Source organism: Macaca nemestrina, chromosome 1, assembly GCF_043159975.1.
Source record: "Macaca nemestrina isolate mMacNem1 chromosome 1, mMacNem.hap1, whole genome shotgun sequence".
NCBI classification, from domain to species: Eukaryota; Metazoa; Chordata; class Mammalia; order Primates; family Cercopithecidae; genus Macaca; species Macaca nemestrina.
This window is the reverse complement of record NC_092125.1, coordinates 66,102,148-66,122,287: the sequence shown is the minus strand read 5'-3', so window position 1 is coordinate 66,122,287 and position 20,140 is coordinate 66,102,148. Positions and strand designations below refer to the sequence as shown.

The window sequence follows — 20,140 nt, the reverse complement described above, 5'->3', positions numbered from 1 at the left end:
TTCAAGAGACTTGAGGACCGGCACGTCTCCTTTCTCCGGCCCCAATCCCCGACTCCCGCCCCAGCGCAGGGGGGCAGTGCCGGGGGAGGGGGAGAGCTGTGGGTCTGGGGCTCCGGCCTGGCCGGTGCCGCCCCAGGACCCATCCGCTTGGTGTTAAGGCAAGGGGTGCGGCACGAGGAGCACAGGGAGCCCGGAGTCCCAGGCGCAGACCCAGCTGCGGACCCCGCCGTGCAGTCCTGGTGTTGCAAGCGTGGACCGTGGACGTGAGGCCCCGGCGGGAGGCACTCAGCCCGGCCGCGGCCGGGTCTGCAAGTTCCTGGCGCGGCAGATCCCGGCCCGCCCTGGCCCGCGGCCCACAGGGTTCAGACGGGGCCGAGGCAGCCAAGCCCGGTTCGCTCTCGCCAGGCGCTGGAGCCAAGGCTGACGGGCGGTTCTGAATCATGTTTGGAGGAGCGGCGCGGCCCCCAGGGCTCCGCGAAGACGCGCTGCAGGGCGGCCCGGGCCCTCCCTCGGCGACGCGGCCACCAGTCCGCTCCGCGTCCTCAGCGGCGGCAAAAACTCCGAGTCCCGGGGCTCTCCCGGCCGCCGGCACTGGAGGGCATGAGATGCTGGCTTCCCCCGGGCTCATCACCTCGGGGTTCCACAGCACTTACGAGGGATGGGGACCCCGGAGTAGACCGCGGACGGAAAGTAACGGTGGTTTCATTCTCTGCAAAAGAAATCCTCGCGCGCACACTTGTGCCCGGGGCCAGGCAGACCTCCAGCAGAGGCCCCCAGGTGGGGCGTGCAGACCTGCTGAAAGTGGGCACCTGCTTTAGGAGGTTGGCAAGCACAGGGAGCCCAGAATCACCTGTGCCGAGCCCTAAAGGGGGGCTTCCCACAGCCCTGATGTGCCCCCTTACCGCGATTAAGGCTGTTTGCGAGTCCTAAAGTACTTTGCGTTATGCAGGGCACTTTCAACCAACCGTTCCTCTATGTACAGCGACCTGTGAAGCTGGCAGGACCAGTACCTTTATTTGTTTTACAGGTGAGAAAGCAAAGGGGTGGGAAAGCCCTAGGTTCTGTGCCCGGCTGCCTAGTCAGGCTCTGCCAACCAAAGATTGAAGTCCCTTCTTTCTCTCTCCTGCCAGGAGGCGAGGAAGTGTCCACCCTATCTATTGGGAGACCTCTAGTTTAAGAATTAAGCCAGGCAGTCGCTGCTGTGTGGAGGGGTGTTGACAGCAAGTGACAAGGAAGCAAGTCTTTATCGCAGGAAAAATTACTTAAGTGGATTCCTTAGCAGCCTCCCTTCCATTCGGAATGAAGATTAGCACCCCTAGCCCTAGAGCTGTGATTCTCAAAGTGTGGTGCCCAGACTAGCAGCAGAAGCATCACCTGGGAACTAGTAAGAAATGCATCTTAGCTGCCCCCTCCTAGGCCTACTGGATCAGAAGCTTTGAGGTAGAGCCAGCCCAGCAATATATATATATATATATATTGCTATATATATATATATATATATATAGCAATATATATATATATATTGCTATATATATATATATATATACATTCTAGATATATATATATCTAGAATGGATCAGAGAGAACAATCATCAAGGATATGGGTACCAGACACAGGGCAGAAGGTAGCCAGAAAAGTATGCCTTAGGGAAGTTAAGGACACTAGCCTCATTCCTACCTTGTTTCAATAGCTAGACCTAGCATAAATAGGTTACTTTTCCATTATTCTAGCTTCCTCTGCCCCGTCTAAAAACATGGCACAGCCGGCTTGCCTTGCAAGGCCTCAGCGGAAGGACCCCATTTACAGGCCAGTACAGCAGTATTAGGCTAACCAGAAGGATCTCATCCCCATATATGGTCTCATTCCAAGTCTATGGCCGAGTACCTTCATTGTTGTGTGCGAGATGGTTCCATCGCTTGAAAATATGGCTGCTTCAGCATAAAATAGTTAAATCTTTATAATGATCGATTATCTCACCCTACCCCCTTTTACACGCAGCTGAAAAATGACAGGCTAGGGACATAGAACATTGTGGACTTTATACCATTAGAATCGCTGCCCATTAAATGATCACTAGGTAATGGTCACTAAATTTACCAATTAAGGAAATTATCTATAGAATACTGCAAAGACACGGTAAAAAGACTGAAGTTGGCCCATTTCTGCTCAGGAAGTCCCTTCACTCCTAAGCTTCATATGTTGTCCTTTTGAGCCCAGCAATTTTTAAGGAGCCCTTTGAAGAGATTGTCTGATGCATGAAGAAGTTTTGAAAACCACTGTTCCAGAAAAGCCTATGTATCAGCTCAAAGCAAGCCCTGCATCAAAAGACAGAATGCCATCACTGCTTAGGAGGCCCAGGGAGGCAAGAAATGAACTGGGAAGCCCAGAGTTAGGAGTGGTGTGATAGGTTCATTCCTTAGAGTCTCTGTTGTGTGTGTTTGGGGCCCCATAAAATATTACAAAGCGATGGAAACTTTAGGGCTCCATATAATATTGTATTTACATGACCACTCAGCTCTCAACTACTGTCTAAGAGTACCTACTGAAGATCATGTCTTCAACTTGCTAAGTCTGATCTGGGTATTAGCCAACTCTCTGAGTTGAAGGAAACAGATGTAACCAGGTCATCTCATGAAATGGAGCTCTATTGTTCAGTAGATAGGGTAGTAAGTGGAGCAGGCACTGCTGTTTGCCTTCTCCCTAGCTAACAGAGGGCTGACATTGACTGGGTTAAAGGATAGAGCTACCCTGTGCTTCAGGCGGCTGCATTCCTCCCTGCTGGCACCAGTGATTGATTTAGGAATGGGTAGAGGGTGCAGTTCTGACCAATGAGATGTGGGAGAAGCTTGCTGGGGAGTTGGTGGGGCATTTTCCTTTTGCTTTAAAAGAGGCGCAGGAAAGGTGCATTCGCTTTTTTCCCTTTTTCATCTCTGGATGTCATTGCCTGGAACTTTTGCAGGCTTCTGATACCATGAGAAAAAGTAGGCTAGAAGGACAAGCAAAATAGAGGGTAATGAGAAGAAATTCAGGAAACATCTGGGATCTTCATGACATTGTTGAGCCACTAAATTAGCCAACCCAGGGAGTGGGGGAAATGCTTAGGATTGTCTTGTTAAGTGAGATGATTTATTTTTCTTATGAAGACTGCTTTTAGTTGGGTTTTGTGTTACTTGCAGCCCAAAGCATCCTAATTGATGTAATTAAAGAGACTAAAATCTCACTGTAATACCAGAGTAGAGACAAAAATCCAGCCAGGTGTCAGAGGGAGGTGTCAGGAGGACATTTGGGATCCCTGGCCGCTCTAAGCATTGAGCTGCCTCATCTCCCTGATCCATCTCAGGAGTTCCCAGTTTCGAGTGTTTCACCATGAATGTGGCCCCATTACTCTCATGTTGTCTCCCTTTTTGTGTCTGAGGTTTTCTCTTTCTGCCAGCTGCCTGTTCTCTCTATAATCTCCAATTGAGATTTCCAAGAATGAGAACTTGATTGGCCTAGTTAACCACACTGCATGTGGTAGGAAAGAGACTCCATGCCTGGCCACCTTACAGGTTGCTGGTCAGTCTATGGACTGGCTGTCCTTGAATCAGTTTCCTCCTTCTTGTCTAAGGTAAGAAGAGTAGATATAGGACCTGGCCAGCCCCACTCAGCCTGAGGCTCTGGCAGAGGCCAGGGGCTGGGAAGGTTCCCCTAGAAGAAAACAGTGCTCTTGGCAGGTGCTAAGACTGATTTGCCAGCAGAGCCTTTCTTAGAAACAGTGAAATGGCAGTGCCGAGTCTACCAGGGTCAGAACAAAGGAATCTACTCCTACCACAAGCCCTTTCTGTCGTAGATCTGTTCTCCCCAGAGTAAGAGGTGTTGGGCCAACATGTTTGCCTGGATACCTAAAGCTGCCCCCAAACACAGTCATACTACTCAGAAAATATCCCTGCCCCCAGTGCACCCACCCATGCATCCATACAGGAAGCAGACATTCTGCCGCTGCCCAAAATGTGCACGCCACACATGATGTTTGCATATGGCACTTTATGGGACACTTTTTAAGAGATGTTTTGTTGTTTGAGTCCCTGTGAAACCCTTCGCAGTGCAGCACTTTGTTGGGATGTGCGAGCAGCAGCCAGAGTGACGGAACCAGATGCAGAGTGAAGAAACGACTGCCGCAGAATGTTTCCTAAAACAAAGGTTTTAAAAAACACATGGGACCCAAGCGTCGAGGAGCCCAAGTGTGAGAGCACAACACCGCTTTCTTTCACTGTGTTCTTGGCATCCTCACAGTGTGTGTGATTCTCTAAGAACAAGTAGTCACGGGAGTGGAAGAGGTGCGAACTGTGCTGCTTCTGTCACTTATTAGTTCTATATCCTTAGGCAAGTGGTTTGAACTTCCTGAGCCTCAATTTCTTCATTGGTAAAATATGTCTAAAAATACTTCCCCTGTAGTATGGTCATAATCCTTGTATACAGTAAGTCAGCGAAGAAAATATTGAACATGTAATACAACATGTTAAAGCTGTCATTTTAAAAAATCCCATTCCCTGAGGCAGGTATTCTACCTTATTATTTAGAGGGAATCATGGTCAGAAGCACCAGACTATGATGTTGACCAGATCCTGTGATGTCTGTCACCCAGCTCAACAAATGAGGTTTCAGTGAGAATTCAGTGAGGTCCCATCAGAAATGGGAAATGGCTGGGAGGTGCTAAGTGGGTGGTGGGCAGTTGGGAGGATGACACTTTCATTAATGTTAATGTGTCCAGGATATGGAAAGAAAGTCACAGTAGCTTCCAGAGCCGAGCCCAAATATAATGCGTTATCGTATGCTACATAGAAAGTGTGATAGGACCCAGGCCTGATACTGGCTAGGACCCTAAAGAAAGACACTCAAGTTCCCCATGGAGCAGACACCACTGTTATCAGTTAGTGATTGCTGGCAAGCCACCCAGCACAGGAAGGGATGGGTCAGGAATGAGAGTAGGATTTTCAAGATTTGGGAGCCAAAGGACCTTTGGCAGCATGTAGAAAGGCAGATTTAAGAATTCTTGGGGCTAGAGTCAGGAGTGGTCTATTACACACCTGAGAGCACCTGAAAGTCCAGTGAGGCTGTCTGAGGCCTCACTCACAGAGGAAATCAACAATTAATGTTGGAGAGGTTTTAGGGATCCCTATAGGCCTTACTTAGGGGTTCTAGAGCCTGTGGTGTTACTTAAGATGGTAGAAAAAAAGCAGAGCCTGTGTCCCTCAAATAATATTTTCTCCAGAAGACAGAATTCTAAGATGTTTCCTCCCACTTCCCACACTGATCCCCGTGTACACACCCCACATAATCCCCAGGACTATGAATATGATGGGTTTTCGTCCCATCATCAGGTTGTATTAATTTGGCACAGTTAGCGTTAAGATAGATGATCTGGGTGAGCTGGACCTAATCATCTGAGCCTTTCAAAAGCAGAGAGCTTCTTTTACCTTGTTGCAGAAGAGAAAGTGGAGATCTGAAGCATGAGAGGGATTTCAGGCTCAACTGCTGGCTTGAAGATGGAGGGGAACGTGTGTTAAGAAATTTAGGTGGCTCTAGGAGTTGAAAGCAGCCTCTAGCTGACAGGCAGCAAGAAAACAGGAATCTCAGTCCTACAACCACAAGGAACTGAATTTTGCCAAGAATAAGAATGAGCTTGAAGTAGAGTTTTCCTCAGAGCTTCCAGATAAGAGGCCAGCCTAGTTAACACCTTCATTTTAACCTTGTGATACCCTGAGCAGGTAACGCAGCTATGCCATGCCAGATTCAAAACCTGCCTGGCCCACAGAACTGTGAGCTGATAAATGGGTGTTATTTTAAGCTTCTAAGTTTAGGGTGATTTCTTATGTGGTAAAAGAAAGTGAATACAAATCAGTAAAGAAATATGTGGTTCAGAGTTAGGGCTAGAAATGCGTCAGTCTTCATCAGATTTGTACTTTGTTTTTCCCCACATTTATTTCCTTTTTATTTTCCGTTAGCTTCTTTATACATTTTTTTTTTAAATTCACTATCTGATTACTAGGAATCAGAAAGAATTTGACTATGTCCAAGTGCTAAAAATAAAAATAAAAAAATAAGAAAAATATAAGGTCTGCATCCTGCATCTGCCACTTAGTTTGTCTGGTTTTGGGAAAATGACTTCACCTCCTTACATCTTAGTTCCTCATCTATAAGATAGAGATAATAATGTTTACTTACTGTATTTAAGTCAGACTCAAGTCAGATAATGTATTTCAATGTGCTTTATAAAATAGACACCTGCATATATTAATAAATAAATGTGAGCTACTATTTTTATTCAGATGGAATAACCAGCAAGATGCTCAGGGCAGCAGGTGAGCCAGAGGCAGTGAAAGTCCCAGCTTGAAAACCTAGAAACCCAATAGAGAGGAAAAAATTCGTAAGTAGAGCCCCTGAGAGAAGGCAATGGGGAATAGCTGCAAGGGCTAGTTCTCCTCTTGAGTGTGCTTTCATTATGCAAGTAAAAATGAAAAAGCAGACTGAGAAACATGCTAGACTAATTCTCAGCCTCATCGAGAACAGACTTTAAAATCCTAAGCAGACAAAAAGTAATATGACCCCCCAAATGGCCAACTAAATTGCTTAGAGAGCAAAAGAAAAAAGGAAGCCACAACAGAATACATTCTGTAATAAGGACATTACACAAAACGAATGAATGGAATCAAACACCCATAAAGCAGAGGAGAAGCAGAAGTCTTGCAGGAGATGTTATCATCGGCTCAAGATTAAATGTGCTTGTGCTTAAACAATGGTGTGTGAAATGTCTTAAACAGGAAAGGAATCCTCGGAAAGAAAGGCTGTCAGCACTACGAAGCGGCATTTGGAAATTCAATCTATAATATAACAAAGAAAATTGGACAAGAGATGAGTGACAAGCACACCCAAGAAAGACAAAAACCCACAGCATTCCAACTAAGAGGATGTTTACTGAGCATCAGATTACAGTAGCTCTACAGAGAAATACTTTGGGGAAAATTCAAAAAAGGGAAAACCAGCATCAATACCCAATAACAACAAAGTGTTTTGTTTCCTGTGTCTTCCATTGTTCACCGACAATGAAGGTGCATTTTAAAAATATGAACCCAGGTAATATGACAAAAACCCACAAATAAAAAAAGTAAAATACCAAATATAAAGAACTAATTAAACACTTTCACAAATACACAACATTTTGTACTCCATCTGCAGATGGACAAAACTAAGAGCCATTTCCAACATGTAAGACCAGGTATCCCCATGCCACAGAGCAGATCCACGCTTAGGGTCTTGAGTTAACTTGACAATAGGGACAGGCTTGAGTACAAAGCTCAGCTCCTCCATTTGCCATTTGTGAGATGCTGGGCATGTTATCTAGCCTCTCTGAGCATCAGTTTCTTGATCTATAAAACTAAAATAATGAACACGGCATAGGGTTTTGGAGAGGATTAAACAGGATAATGTATATAAAATGGCTACCATATATAGTCCAAGCTCAAAAAATGATAATTAATTTAAAATTAATTATCTCCCCAGTTGTATAGTAAAGGAACTAACAAAATTCTCTGCAGGATTCTTTCCATCTTTAAAGTTTTGTGGTTTTGCCAATATTCAGCTTGGTGATTCCTCAAAAGGTTACACACAGAATCGCCATATAACGCAGCAATTCCACTCCTAGGCGGTTATACAAAAGACTTGAAAGCAGGGACTCAAGTAGATATTTGTACACCAGTGTTCATTACAGCATTATTTACAATACCAAAAGGTGGAAAATACCCATGTCCATCAACAGATGAACGAATAAACAAAATGTGGTATGTGCATACAATGAAATCTCTTTCAGACGTAAAGGAAGTTCTGATACATGCTACCACACGAATAAACCTTAATGACATTGTTCCAGGCAAAGAAGCCAAACACAGAAGGATAAATATTGTGCAATTCCATTTACATGAAGTATCTAGAGTAGGCAAATTCATAGAGACAGAAAGTAGAGGTTACCATGAGCTAGGGAAGGAAGAATAGGGAGTTATTTCTTAATGGGTACCAAGTTTCTGTTTGGGCTGATGGAAAAGTTTTGGAGACATATAGTGGCGATAGCTACACAACAGTATGAATGTCATTAATGCCACTAAATTCTGCACTTAAAAATTGTTAAATAGCATATTTAATGTTCTCTACATGTAAAACATGTGGCTATGTTTATAAAACCACAAAAAGTTTTGTAGTTCTATCTCGGACTCTTTCCCTGCAATATGATAACATCCAAATTAAAGAAATGAAAGCTACCTGCATTTTTATATTTCCTGCAGTGATTAATGTGAGCTCTAGGATCAGTTTGCTTGGGTTCAGATCTACCCTCTGTCACTTACTACCGATGCCACCTGGGGCAAGGTACTCAAAGTTTTTGAGCCTAGTTGCCTCATCTGTAAAATGGATATAATAATACCAACAACACAGAGTTGTTAAGAAGAAGCTGTAAAATGCTTACATTGTGTCTGGTACAAAGCAAGTGCATACGAAAGACAGGTTATTGTTATTCCTTGATAAGCATGCTCAAGTGGTAGTGGAAGGTAGAGGGAGTCAGACAGTAGAGTGCCAAATGACACTGGGGCAAAATTTCCTATCACCCTTGACTCTGAGTTCCTAAGATGCTCCCACTGACATGATCCGAAGGTCTTGATGCTCTGACTCTAGCCCCAGATGATCATAGACAACAAAGTACTCCTTGAAGCTCTACCCAACCTACACCATCCTTCCAACTTAAGGCAGAGATATGGCTCTAATCCTTTAGTAAACAGCACACACTGCTCTTAGAATCAAGTCCAAATAGTTGAATAAGGCAAGGTGCTTTATGATCTGGCTTGTTTACATCTTTCATCCAAACTCTCACCTCACCTCATCCTTTATGCTCCAACCTTCCTGACTGCTTACAGCTCTGCCTGGAAGGCTCCTACCTCGCCACTTCACCTGGCCATCCCTTCTCCATCTTTAGGGTCTTCACTTGGATATCATCTCTTCCAGGCAGGTTTCTCTGACTCACCTGAGCTGAGTTAGATGCTCCTATGTGCTTGCATAATGCTGTCTTCTACTCCCCATCATTGCATACTGGTGTTAATGCCCATTTTCGTGTGTCTCTCCAATAAGACTACAAGCAACTTGCACTATTAGCCATTTCATCTCCAGTATCTAGCCTGCAGTGCCTGGCTCATAGAAACACCTGGTAGTTGTATATGAATGAACCTGAATGTATGGAAGAATTGATGGATGGATAACCTGGTATTGGTTCTATAAGTGGGATCAGGTTTTGAGATGGCAGTGTCAGCTCTTTTGCCTCCTTCAGACCTTTATCAGACTGTTAGGGAAATCTTGACATTGTGTCAATATTAATGGGGAATAGTAACTGACAGCATAGGTCCCAAACAAGGCAGGCAGGGTGTCTGCTAATTTTTTAGGACCTTTGCTGAACCCAACCATCTGCTTTCAAATAGATTTATATACAAGGTTCCTTACCCTCTACCATCCAAACCTATCTGGTTCTTACCTTTCCTACTGCTGCTGATTAAGGCATCACCTGAGCTGCTGAAATGTAAAATCCCTGTCCTTTTCATCTCTTTCTGTAGCCCCAAATCACTATGGTCCCTCAGTCCAGTAATTTGACTTCCTATCTACACCCACTTTTCTATTCCTACTGCTACTATTACAAAGTGCTTTGTATAGAAACAAAGCTCTATTAAAGAATAAGTTTCCTCCACATTGTGAAATCATCAAGGATAGCTGGGTAATGTAACATCATTTAATACATAATACAGACCCAGGCTAGCCTCCTGTTTCTTTAGCATCTCTAGGAAACCAGCAATGTTAGACGAGTCAGATTTTCATAGCAGATACAGAACCAATTTTAAATGGCCTGGCATGGGGCATTGACCTAACACTGCTTCTTTTTAAATCTTTCTAGTACTAAGAAAACTAATTTTGCTGGTGCATGTGTCTCTGCCATAGGAAACAGGAAGGCCAGCCTTTCTCCTTTGAACGAGGGGCATTGTTTTATTGTCTTTGTCAAGAGAGGTCTTAAGGAGCAATTGAATTTGTAGTTCAGCTATTGCCAGAAGGAACATTAATAATGTTAATTATGCCATAATTAAATCATAGAAACAAGTAATCATTCATCCACATTTAAAAGGGCAGTTTTAAACAATCTTCTGCAACTAGTTAAATTGAATTATTCTACTATTTAAGTTACTTTTTCACACTTTTACTTATTTGTGGTATCTAATAGAAGCCTTCTTCAGAAAAAAACCAACAGAACGGTAGAGAAGTTCTCTTTGAGAAGGTGTATACAGGTGGGAATGTCAAGGCCAATGACTTGTCAGACTAAAGTCACGTTTTCATAAGTAGTTTGGACTAGAATTCTTAGGCCTCTCTATCAATATTGTGCTCTGGGAAGAACAGTAGCTTTGAAGTCAGGCTACTTGGATAGGGCCTTTAATTTTCCAATTTCCTAAGCCTCTGTTTTCTCTTCTGAAAAATGTGGACAATATTTTCAAACAGTGCCTAGCATATAATTAAACTATTATTCCTACTCCACCCAGCCAGGGATGTTTTATGTAGATACATATCACGTAAGTGTAGGACCTGAAGTGGTCAGTCTGTCTGGTCAGGATTACAAATTGAGGTCTTAACTTTCCAACACACAATGACACATTTATTTCTTTGCTATCTTGTACCTAAAGCTTACAGCTCTCATAAACACTGGAAAAATCTGTATTGTTTAGGGGATTTCCTCATTATTTACAGGTATTTAGCATGTGACTAGTGATTGTTAAAGAATCTAGTATTTGAGAGAATTGCACATAAATTAGCCATCAGAGAATCTCCAAGTTCTAATCATGATTTTAGGTCTTAAAGGAAGCACAGCATTATGTTTTTACAGCCTTATAGAGATGATTTAACAAGTATCAGGTTAGTATGTAAGGGCATCTGCTCTTATTTAAGAACAATATGACAACAAAGTATCTGAATGACTCTTCTGTGTCTCATAAAACCTGGGTTAGATATTTTCCATGTTGTTGTTCAATTCCCTTTATTAAAGGCTCATGCAATCAATTCCTACTTAAGTTGTCTGCAGCTGAATTTTATCCATCTTATTGTCAGGAAACAAAAACTATGCAATCCAACATGTTTAGTTTTTGCTTTGGCTGCCAGAAAGCTTACAGTCAGTTTATTGCCCACGTGTGCCAATCAGTTTAATTTCAGTGCCTCATTGCCTACTCTCTCTTGTTCCTTCAGATGTAGTCTGCAGAACTTTACTGCTAATTATCTTATCTTGCCCTGTGTCTTAATCTTGAGTCATTTCTAAAGTAGGAGGCAGGACAATTTTTAAACCTCAAATGAAGAGAGTTAAATTAATTAAACAATAGCAACAACAACAAAAATATTGGATCAGCATTATAAGCAAATGTAAGTAAATCACTGTGTAGATATTTAAGATTTCAGAAAGGCTTAACAGTAAAAACTAATAATAATAATAATAATAGGGATTTTGTTTGTTTTCAGACAGTGTCTCACTCTGTTATTCAGGCTGGAGCACAGTGCCACAATCACTGTTCACTGCAGCCTTGACCTCTCAGGCTCAAGTGGTCCTCCCTCCTCAGCCTCCTGAGTAGCTGGGGCTACTGGTGCATGCCACCACACCCTACTAATTTTTGTAGAGACAGGGTTTCGCCATGTTGCCCAGGCTGGTCTTGAACTCCTGGACTCAAGAGATCCACCCACATCGGCCTCCCAAAGTGCTAGGATAACAGGCATGCGCCTAGCATATAATTAAACTATTATTCCTACTTCACCCAGCTAGGGATATTTTATATAGATACATATCACACACGTGTGTAAGAGCAAAGAAATCAAATCTAGAGTCAGACCTAGATTCAAATCTAGGTTTGAATCTTAACTCCACCCTTTACTAGTTGTGTATCCTTGGTAAAGTTATTTATCTTCTTGCTGCCCCTGGTTCATCGTCCCCAAATTGCAGATAAAAACAACCTCAATTAATTTTGCTTTGAGGATTAATGAGACATTTAGGATATGGTAAGCTCTCAATAAATACTGACTTTTACTCTTAAAACTTCCTTTTCCTCATTTACGATAACAATGTATCCTGACAATGTTTAGAAGTCCAGTATTCAAAAGTTGAATAGTAGACTTACCGATTTTAAGGTGGGATGAGGTATCCTCCCCAAATGTAAAATATTGGAAAATCCTTAATTTTGCTTCCTGTAGAGACTGCCTTACTCAAACTTCAGTAACCTAGAACATATAAAAATCTTTAATAGGCACAACTAGCCAGGGTAGAAACTGCTGCGATTATGGGAGACGGGCTTGAGGCTTCTCCTTAAGGTAAGGTCCTAAGGTAATCCTTAGGACCAGGGGAGTAAAGCTATGCAGCCTCTTCCCTTACCCTCTGTAGGACATTCCGATACACAGGGATTGGGGGCAGAGGAAGGAGATCTCCCTTCCTTATTTCTGAAAAAAACACCAAATGAAGACTTAGTCTGCTCTTCCCCACAAGCTTACCCTTGAGCAAGGCCCTCCACTCAGTGGCCAGCTTTCTCTATATATGTGGTCAGAGAAGAGGAGGCCTAGCAGGAGGATACCAGCTTAAGATGCTGAGTCCATGTGGTGAGCAAGCCCCAGACACCCTGGCAGTCAAGAGATGGGTTTATGGGTTGGGGGAGAGGTTGAGGGCGGAGACATCTGCTGTCTTAGAAGTCCAGTCTTGGCTCTCAACCATCAATCTCCCGGAGCAGCATCAATCCCCTCATCCCCAGCAGCAGCAACAAATGGACAACAGCACCACCCTCTTTTGGCTCAAAATCATCAGCAATCAGATGACAGAGCGAAAAAACAAATAAGCATGTGAATTCTTATGTTCCAGACATTGTGCTTCGTGGTTTACATGGAAATCTTATTTGATATACCATGTTATAAAAAAATGTAGAAAGTAAGAAAGCTAGATTTCTGCAAGTTGAGTTTTATTCTTAGTTTATATTGCAATTTTATTACATCCTTATTTAGAGGAGTCACAATAAATAATAGCTTAATCATGTTTTTAAAATATCTGTTCATGTGTGTTTTTAAATATTCACTCAAGGAAACGGAATCAAAATTCTTTTAAAAAGGGCTTTTTAGACTGAGTTAGGTGCCTACCAGGTCTAGTTACCACATAATTAGAGGCTGCAGTATCCAATATGGTAAACACTAGCTACCATATGGCTATTGAGCACTTGAAATATGGCTAGTTCCATTGTGGTACTAAATTTTTTTATTTTACGTAATTGTAATTAATTTACATTTAAAAGCTGAAACTGCGTAAACTAGTTTTCCAATAACATAGCTTGATCCCTTTGTAGGTTACCATTTCACTTTATTTCTCACGTAAGATGTTATTGTATTATAGTGTATATGTAAAGCTCATGCCTTGTTTCTAGTACTACATGTAAATGCATCATTAATTTAGTTCATGTCCACATAGTGATCCAGTTTAAATAATTTTTTGCTATATAGTGATGTAACATTATAATATGTTTATTTGAATCTTTTATGTAGACAGCACAATTAGAGTGACACCTATATAAATCATAGCAGGTAATGAAATGAAAATATTATTGTAATTGTAACGTTTAAATTATTTTTCTAGTTAAAAAATAAGTATGGATAAATTTTAAAATTCAAAATGAAGGCATGTTACAGATGCAGAATTGCACAGAGGTGCAGAAGCTAGTACTATGATGAGAACTGAAAAAAAAAGAGAGAAAGAGAGGACACTGGAAAAAGGACATTGCAAATTTCACAATGAATAGCATTGCTATTTGCTAATGTGCAAAATGAGAAAGCTGCTGTATAAAATTTATTTAAGTATAATAAAGTACAAAAATATTGAGATGTTTTTGGCAACTATATAGTAAATTTGATAAATTTTCTCTCAACATTCAAAAAAGAACCAATGGAATTTATTACCTGAAATTAGAATTAAATATCCAAGAAAAAATTAAGACTTTTTACAGATCCCAGCTTGTCACTTTGGCCAAATATATTTTTGCTTTGGTTCTTATATATACATATACACACACACATGTTTTAGATGGAAGGATAATAAAAGAAACTATTTCAGTTATATAATTTTTTAAGAAAATTATAAGATAAAGACAAAAAAAGATATTTCACAAAAGTAAGAAATTCAACTAAGCCACCAAAAAATCGCTTATAAAATACAAGATCTCTTTAACTACAACAGAGATCAGCTGATTCAAAATCTAAAAAACTGCAACTTTTGTGGTGGTTGTTTTTAGCTTTTGATAAATCATGAGATATAAAATACACTGCCCAATTAGTGTTTTGGGTATATTTTGTCCCTAACCACTTATTAAATTGCTAATAATTGTTGTCTATTCGTGGCCTAAAATATCAAACTCATGGCATGAGTATTTTTCAATATTTTACATCTATTGAAGAATTTCAGCTAGTTATTAAAAAATTAGCTTCTAACACAACAAACAGTTTTCCATCTATGTTATGCTAAAAATCAGACTTACTGGAAGTTTTTTAAAGGGACTGATGTTTTCTTCATTTCTTTGTTTCACTATATGATACATCTTAAAAATATTTATGCTCATTTTCTGAAGCGAACTCCATGAAATGTGTCCTGGATACATTGTTAAAATCATTCAGCGCATACATGCAAGTGCAATGAATCATCACAAGTTTATAGAACTGTTGAAAGAAATAGAAGACAATGAGTTCGATGACCTCATGCCTTCTTTGACAGTGCTCTTTGGTTGAGTCGTGAAAGAATTTTACAAAGATTTACTATACTGTTCATTCCAATTCAATATTTTTTGAAAATAAAGAAAAATTGCCAAATATTCAGAAATCAAAGACAAAAGATGGCAATGTGATTTAAGTTTTCACACTGATATCACACTGCATATAAATGAGCTAAACTTGAAACTCCAAGGAAAGGTAATGCTGATCTATGACCTCTCTGGACAGATACAAGATTTTAAAATGAAATAAAAACTTTTCATAATTTAATCAATAATAACGATCTTTATCATTTTCTTATATGAGTCAATATGCAGAAGACTATAATTGTAATTGATAGCATTACTTAAACTGGCTACCAAAACTGCAAGAAAAAGTGTGAAGAACTCATTGTGGATACTTATAGAGTTGCTTTTCAGTCTATCAATATCATTTTGAAGTCAATATTAATAATGCCGAGTTCGCACAAGAGTTAATAAATTAACCTTGATGGTTTTGAAACTGATAGCTTTTGCTTTAAATTGAGTTTAAAGTAATTATGGTTAAAAGAAAAAAAGCTGGACCAGTTTTGTACATATGGACGCAAATATTAAAGGAGAATGATTTTTCAGTTAACGGAAAACATTTTAAGTATATTTGGAACACCTTATGTATGTGAATATAGTTTTCCAACTGTAAATTTTATAAAATCATACACTTCAACTCAATTATTTCCCGTAAAAATTGAGCATCTGCATTTGGTGAGCTGTGTCAAGTACGTTTAGTAAGGAGAAATAAATCTAAAATATCTCAATATTTTTTAGATTGATTACACATTGAAATACAATATTTTGAGTGTATTAAGTTATATAAAGTTATATTATTAAAATTAATTTGTCTTTTTTTAACTTTTTTTTTTTTTTTTATAAAGGGTTTCACTCTGAGACTCTGAGACAGAGTCGCCCAGGCTGGAGTGCAGTGGCAGTGATTTCGGCTCACTGCAACTTCCACCTCTCAGGTTCAAGTGATTCTTTCACCTCAGCCTTCTGTATCTCAGTAGCTGGGATTATAGGCGCACGCCACCAGCCAGGAGAATTTTTGTATTTTTAGTAGAGACAGGGTTTCGCTGTGCTGGCCAGGCTGGTCTCAAACTCCTGACCTCAAATGATCCACCTCCCTCGGCCTCTCAAAGTGCAGGGATTACAGGCGTGAGCCACCTCGCCCAGTCCCCACCATCCCTCCGCCCACCCGTTTTTGATAACTTTTAAAAATGTGGCTACGATTAAGTTTTAAATGACAAATGTGACATGATATATTTCTAGGGAGCACTGGTCTGGGGAGTATATATATATATATATCCTCCTCAATAAATACTGCACTTAAGGGCTGTGAAAGACAAGGAGGGTGGGGCACGGTGGCTCACGCCTGTAATCGCAACACTTTGGGAGGCCGAGGCGGGCTGGATCCGCTTGAGCTCAGGAGTTCCAGACCAGCCTGGGCAACATGGCGAAACCCGACCTCTACTAAAAATACAAAAATTAGCCGGGCATGGTGGCACACGTCTGTAATCCCAGCTACTTGGGCGGCTGAGGCACAAGAATCTCTTGAACCCGGGAGGCGGAGGTTGCAGTGAGCTGAGATCGCTCCACTGCATTCCAGCCTGGGTGACTGTCTCAAGGGCAAGGAGGGGAAGAAGCCAGTCTGACCCTGACTACTGCAAGAAATCTTTGCCCTGACTGTGTATGTAAGTGCTTGTCAGTGCTTGCCATTGTCTTCCTGCTCTTTCCTTTTTTTTTTTTTTTTTTTTTTTTTTTTGAGATGGAGTCTCACCCTGGGTTGGAGCGCAGTGGCACGATCTCGGCTCACTGCAAGTTCCGCCTCCCGGGTTCAAGCGATTCTCCTGCCTCAGCCTCCCGAGTAGCTGGGACTACAGGCGCGCACCACCACGCCCGGCTAATTTTTATATTTTTAGTAGAGACGGGGTTTCACTGTGTTAGCCAGGATGGTCTCGATCTCCTGACCTCGTGATCCGTCCGCCTCGGCCTCCCAAAGTGCTGGGATTACAGGCGTGAGCCACCGCGCCTGGCCTCCTCTTCTAACTATGAAAGAAAAAGAAAGAGGAAGGTCACTTCTGAGAGCTTAAAGCCAGATTTCCTCTGAAAGTCTAGCCGGCCAGTTAAAATGCGTCAGAGTCTATTCATGGCAGCAAAGAGTAAAACAGAATGCCCTTTCTCTAGTAAGGGTACGTAAATAACCACCGGCTTCTGACCCCAGAACTATCAGAAGTCCTGAAGCAGAGAAAGAAAGAGAGTCTAGTTTCTGAAACTCTGAAAAGCTAGGACTTCGTGGCACTGGACACTTAAAAGATTGTTTTTACAAAATAGGAAAAACAGAGTTAGGTAAAGAAATGGTTAGAACTAAAGTTGAAGTTTAATGGGAGGTAGATACAGGAAGTTTGCACTTCCCTGTTTGTATTTCTTTATATTTTGCTCTAAAATATATAAGCATTATAAACAAGGGTAAGTAACTAATAGCGACCTAAAAATTGATATTCTTATTTTAATCTTATTTAATTTAATTCTTATTTAATTAAAACCACGTTTTGGGAGAATATCAACATAAATGACCAGATTCCTATTTTGTCTTGCTGGTTATGGTTGGAGAAAGCTTTTGTTTGGAGAGGGGAGTGCTGTGGAGAAATAACCCATTTACCTAGTGGCAGATACAAGGCATCCAGACATGGAAACTGGGAGGAAACAAGCACTTTCCGGAGCGAGCTTACAAGCTCAGCCTTGGTGCTCCGTCTGCGTCATAAGTGGCTCCCTGCCTCCAGTGCCTGGCGCCGTGCCTGGCACCACGTGGGCGGCCAGCATCATTTGTTGGACTGAATTGTAAAATGAGGTCATTTCCACAAAGGGATTTGTTGTCTGATCAGAAGACAGAATGCAAACCATCAGAAAATAAATATAATAATTTGTCTTCCTTTTTGTGTTTTTGTATTTTTTTGGTATATATTTTGTTAATTAAAATTTTTTTCACCCAGCATGTTTTAGACAAGACAGTAGAGGCACAGAACACAATATAGATAACTCTCACTGCCTGAATTCTCACTCTACAAATATTCCCTGTAATGGCTTGCATCCATTTTTATCCCACATGCAGTACCCTAATTGAAAACCTATAAAATATCTGCATGCTGGGGCCAGTGAAAACTTATAATTTGAACACAAGTTTGGGCAGGAGGGCATAGGGTGCCCTGCAGTCGGATCTAGCTGCTTTGCCTGCAAGATGGCTTCTATCTTGCTTGCATTGCTTGTTGTGCTGTTTAAACCTGTGTGTTATCATCGTCATCTTCGCCACATTGTTAAGTGAAAACGTTTTCTAAAAAAGTGGAAAAGTCTGTGAAGAAAGTATAGGAACCAAAAAACCTAATCACTAAAAAGGAGATTGAGAGTGAAAAAGCATTTTGAGAAAGGATAATAAATAAAAAAAAGTATAAGCAGGTAAAAGGACAACCTAATTTGTATTAGATATTAAAAATGGTATTTTTGAACGTAGTATTTGTCTATACTCACTAATTAGAACTAATGAGAATTAAATGTAATTGGCATTTTAAATACTTTATACCTTTCAGAAACCTTTATGGATTATTACATAGATTTATGATAGTGTAAGTGAAATTTGGGGAAATTTCTTGGGGTTTTAAAAAATGCATTTTTATTTTTTATTTACAGTAATTATTGCTTCTTTGATTTTCTTATGTTAAAATTAAAAAGAGTACTAAATTTTTTTAAAAAATGAAATATAGGCTCTAGTTATCTAAAATTTCGAAATCTAAAACATTTTCCAGAATAAATTGGATTTGAATGTCTCAGGATGCCTGAGGTCACAGACTGAAAGCAGAATTAAATGGTGTTAGGAGCAAATGTTCTTTTTCACATCTAGAAAGGCCTTTTAACTACAAAGAATTTAATTTTTTTGTTGCTACTTAGAAATATTTGGCAAGCAAATGACTCTAGATAATGTGTCTAAGAGAACTTCAAAGAGTCCTCTGATACTGAAGTAAAGTTTGAATCCTAAATCAAATTTTAAAAAAACAACGCACACATTTGAAATAGTTGAGACCTTTACAAATTACCTTTCTCCAAAAAGAAAAAAAAAAATGAATGTGAAAGCCACAGTTGGTCCATGGACTATTACAGTTGTTCCTAGCTGGTTTCTCTATCTCTGGTCGTCCCTGTCCCTCCTTGTCTCCATGGTCAATATATAAAGCTCTCAGAATTCTCTGGTGAAACACTATTTGATCATAACAGCTTCAGGTTCAGGAAATATTAACTCTCCATTTTGTGTGTGTGTCAAATTAAAATGTCTCCTTCCAATGATCCAATTCCTGCCGTGTTTCCAAGCCTCCTTTGACTATAACCTGTAGGCGTGCCCTTCCTTATATGTTACTTTGTGGTTCTCCAAAATCTTGTGTTGGCAGACCCTCTTGTGCTCAACTAGGGACACTGCTCAAATCTGCTTTATTCTGTTCAATTAGCTAGTCCTCTTGGACATATGTACAATAGGGACATATCCCTCTATACCTTCAAGCACAGGGTACACATAGGATTAAATACTGCTTGTAAAATGAATGGATCAGTATAACATTATCTGCCTAAGTAACCATTGCCAGTCCTGAGAGACATCCATCCTTTTAAATACAAAGCTGAGCTCTCAAAATGTAAAAGAAATCCCTAAAGGAATAAGAAATCAGATTTATAAATCCGTGCTCCATGCCAAGCTGTCCAGAGGAATTTTTTCAGTTGGTCAAATAGAAGTTTTGATTTAAACCATAATAAAGAGGAAAAGAAATAAGGCCTTTTTTCTGTGGGACCTGAACCAAGACCTCCGGAGAACACTATTGGTGGAACCACAGGGCCACACTTCCTGAAGAACCATGCTTACTCACCGAAGGAGAATCAGAAAAAATGCATGCTACTTCTGGATGCATACAAGGATTATTTTATCATTTACTGTTATCCCTTTCTGAAACCCCATTAAAATGGGAGCAAAGAAAATTTTTAATTCACAGGAATAAAGAGGTGCAGGAGAAAATCAGTAATGGTAAAATACTGGAAGCTTAAAAACATATCAAAGAGCAGCAACTGACTTAGAAGAACTCAACAAGGGTGAATCCTAATCCTATACTGGGGAAATTAAAAACAAAACAAAACAAAACAAAAAAAACCAGACTTTTAATTTTAAAATCTCCCAAAAGCTTAGAACTGGCAGGAGGAACCTCTAGGAAATGAAGGTAAAGTTAAAAATGGAATAATTGATTGCAAGTCATTTTAA

The 20,140-nt window shown here is 40.5% G+C and overlaps 1 long non-coding RNA gene across 3 annotated transcripts in view; it reads right to left on the bottom strand.

Annotated features, from left to right (window-relative positions):
- The window catches only part of LOC105484881 (uncharacterized), a 49,906-nt gene that overhangs the window by 8,151 nt on the left and 21,615 nt on the right, over positions 1-20,140 (bottom strand). For 2 of the 3 annotated variants that reach the window (XR_011613529.1, XR_011613527.1), the window contains exon 2: positions 12,211-12,310. This is a non-coding gene — a long non-coding RNA (uncharacterized lncRNA). Of the gene's footprint in view, positions 1-12,210; positions 12,311-12,577; positions 12,933-20,140 lie in introns of those variants that run through there. The other variant, XR_011613528.1, reaches the window with a different exon arrangement.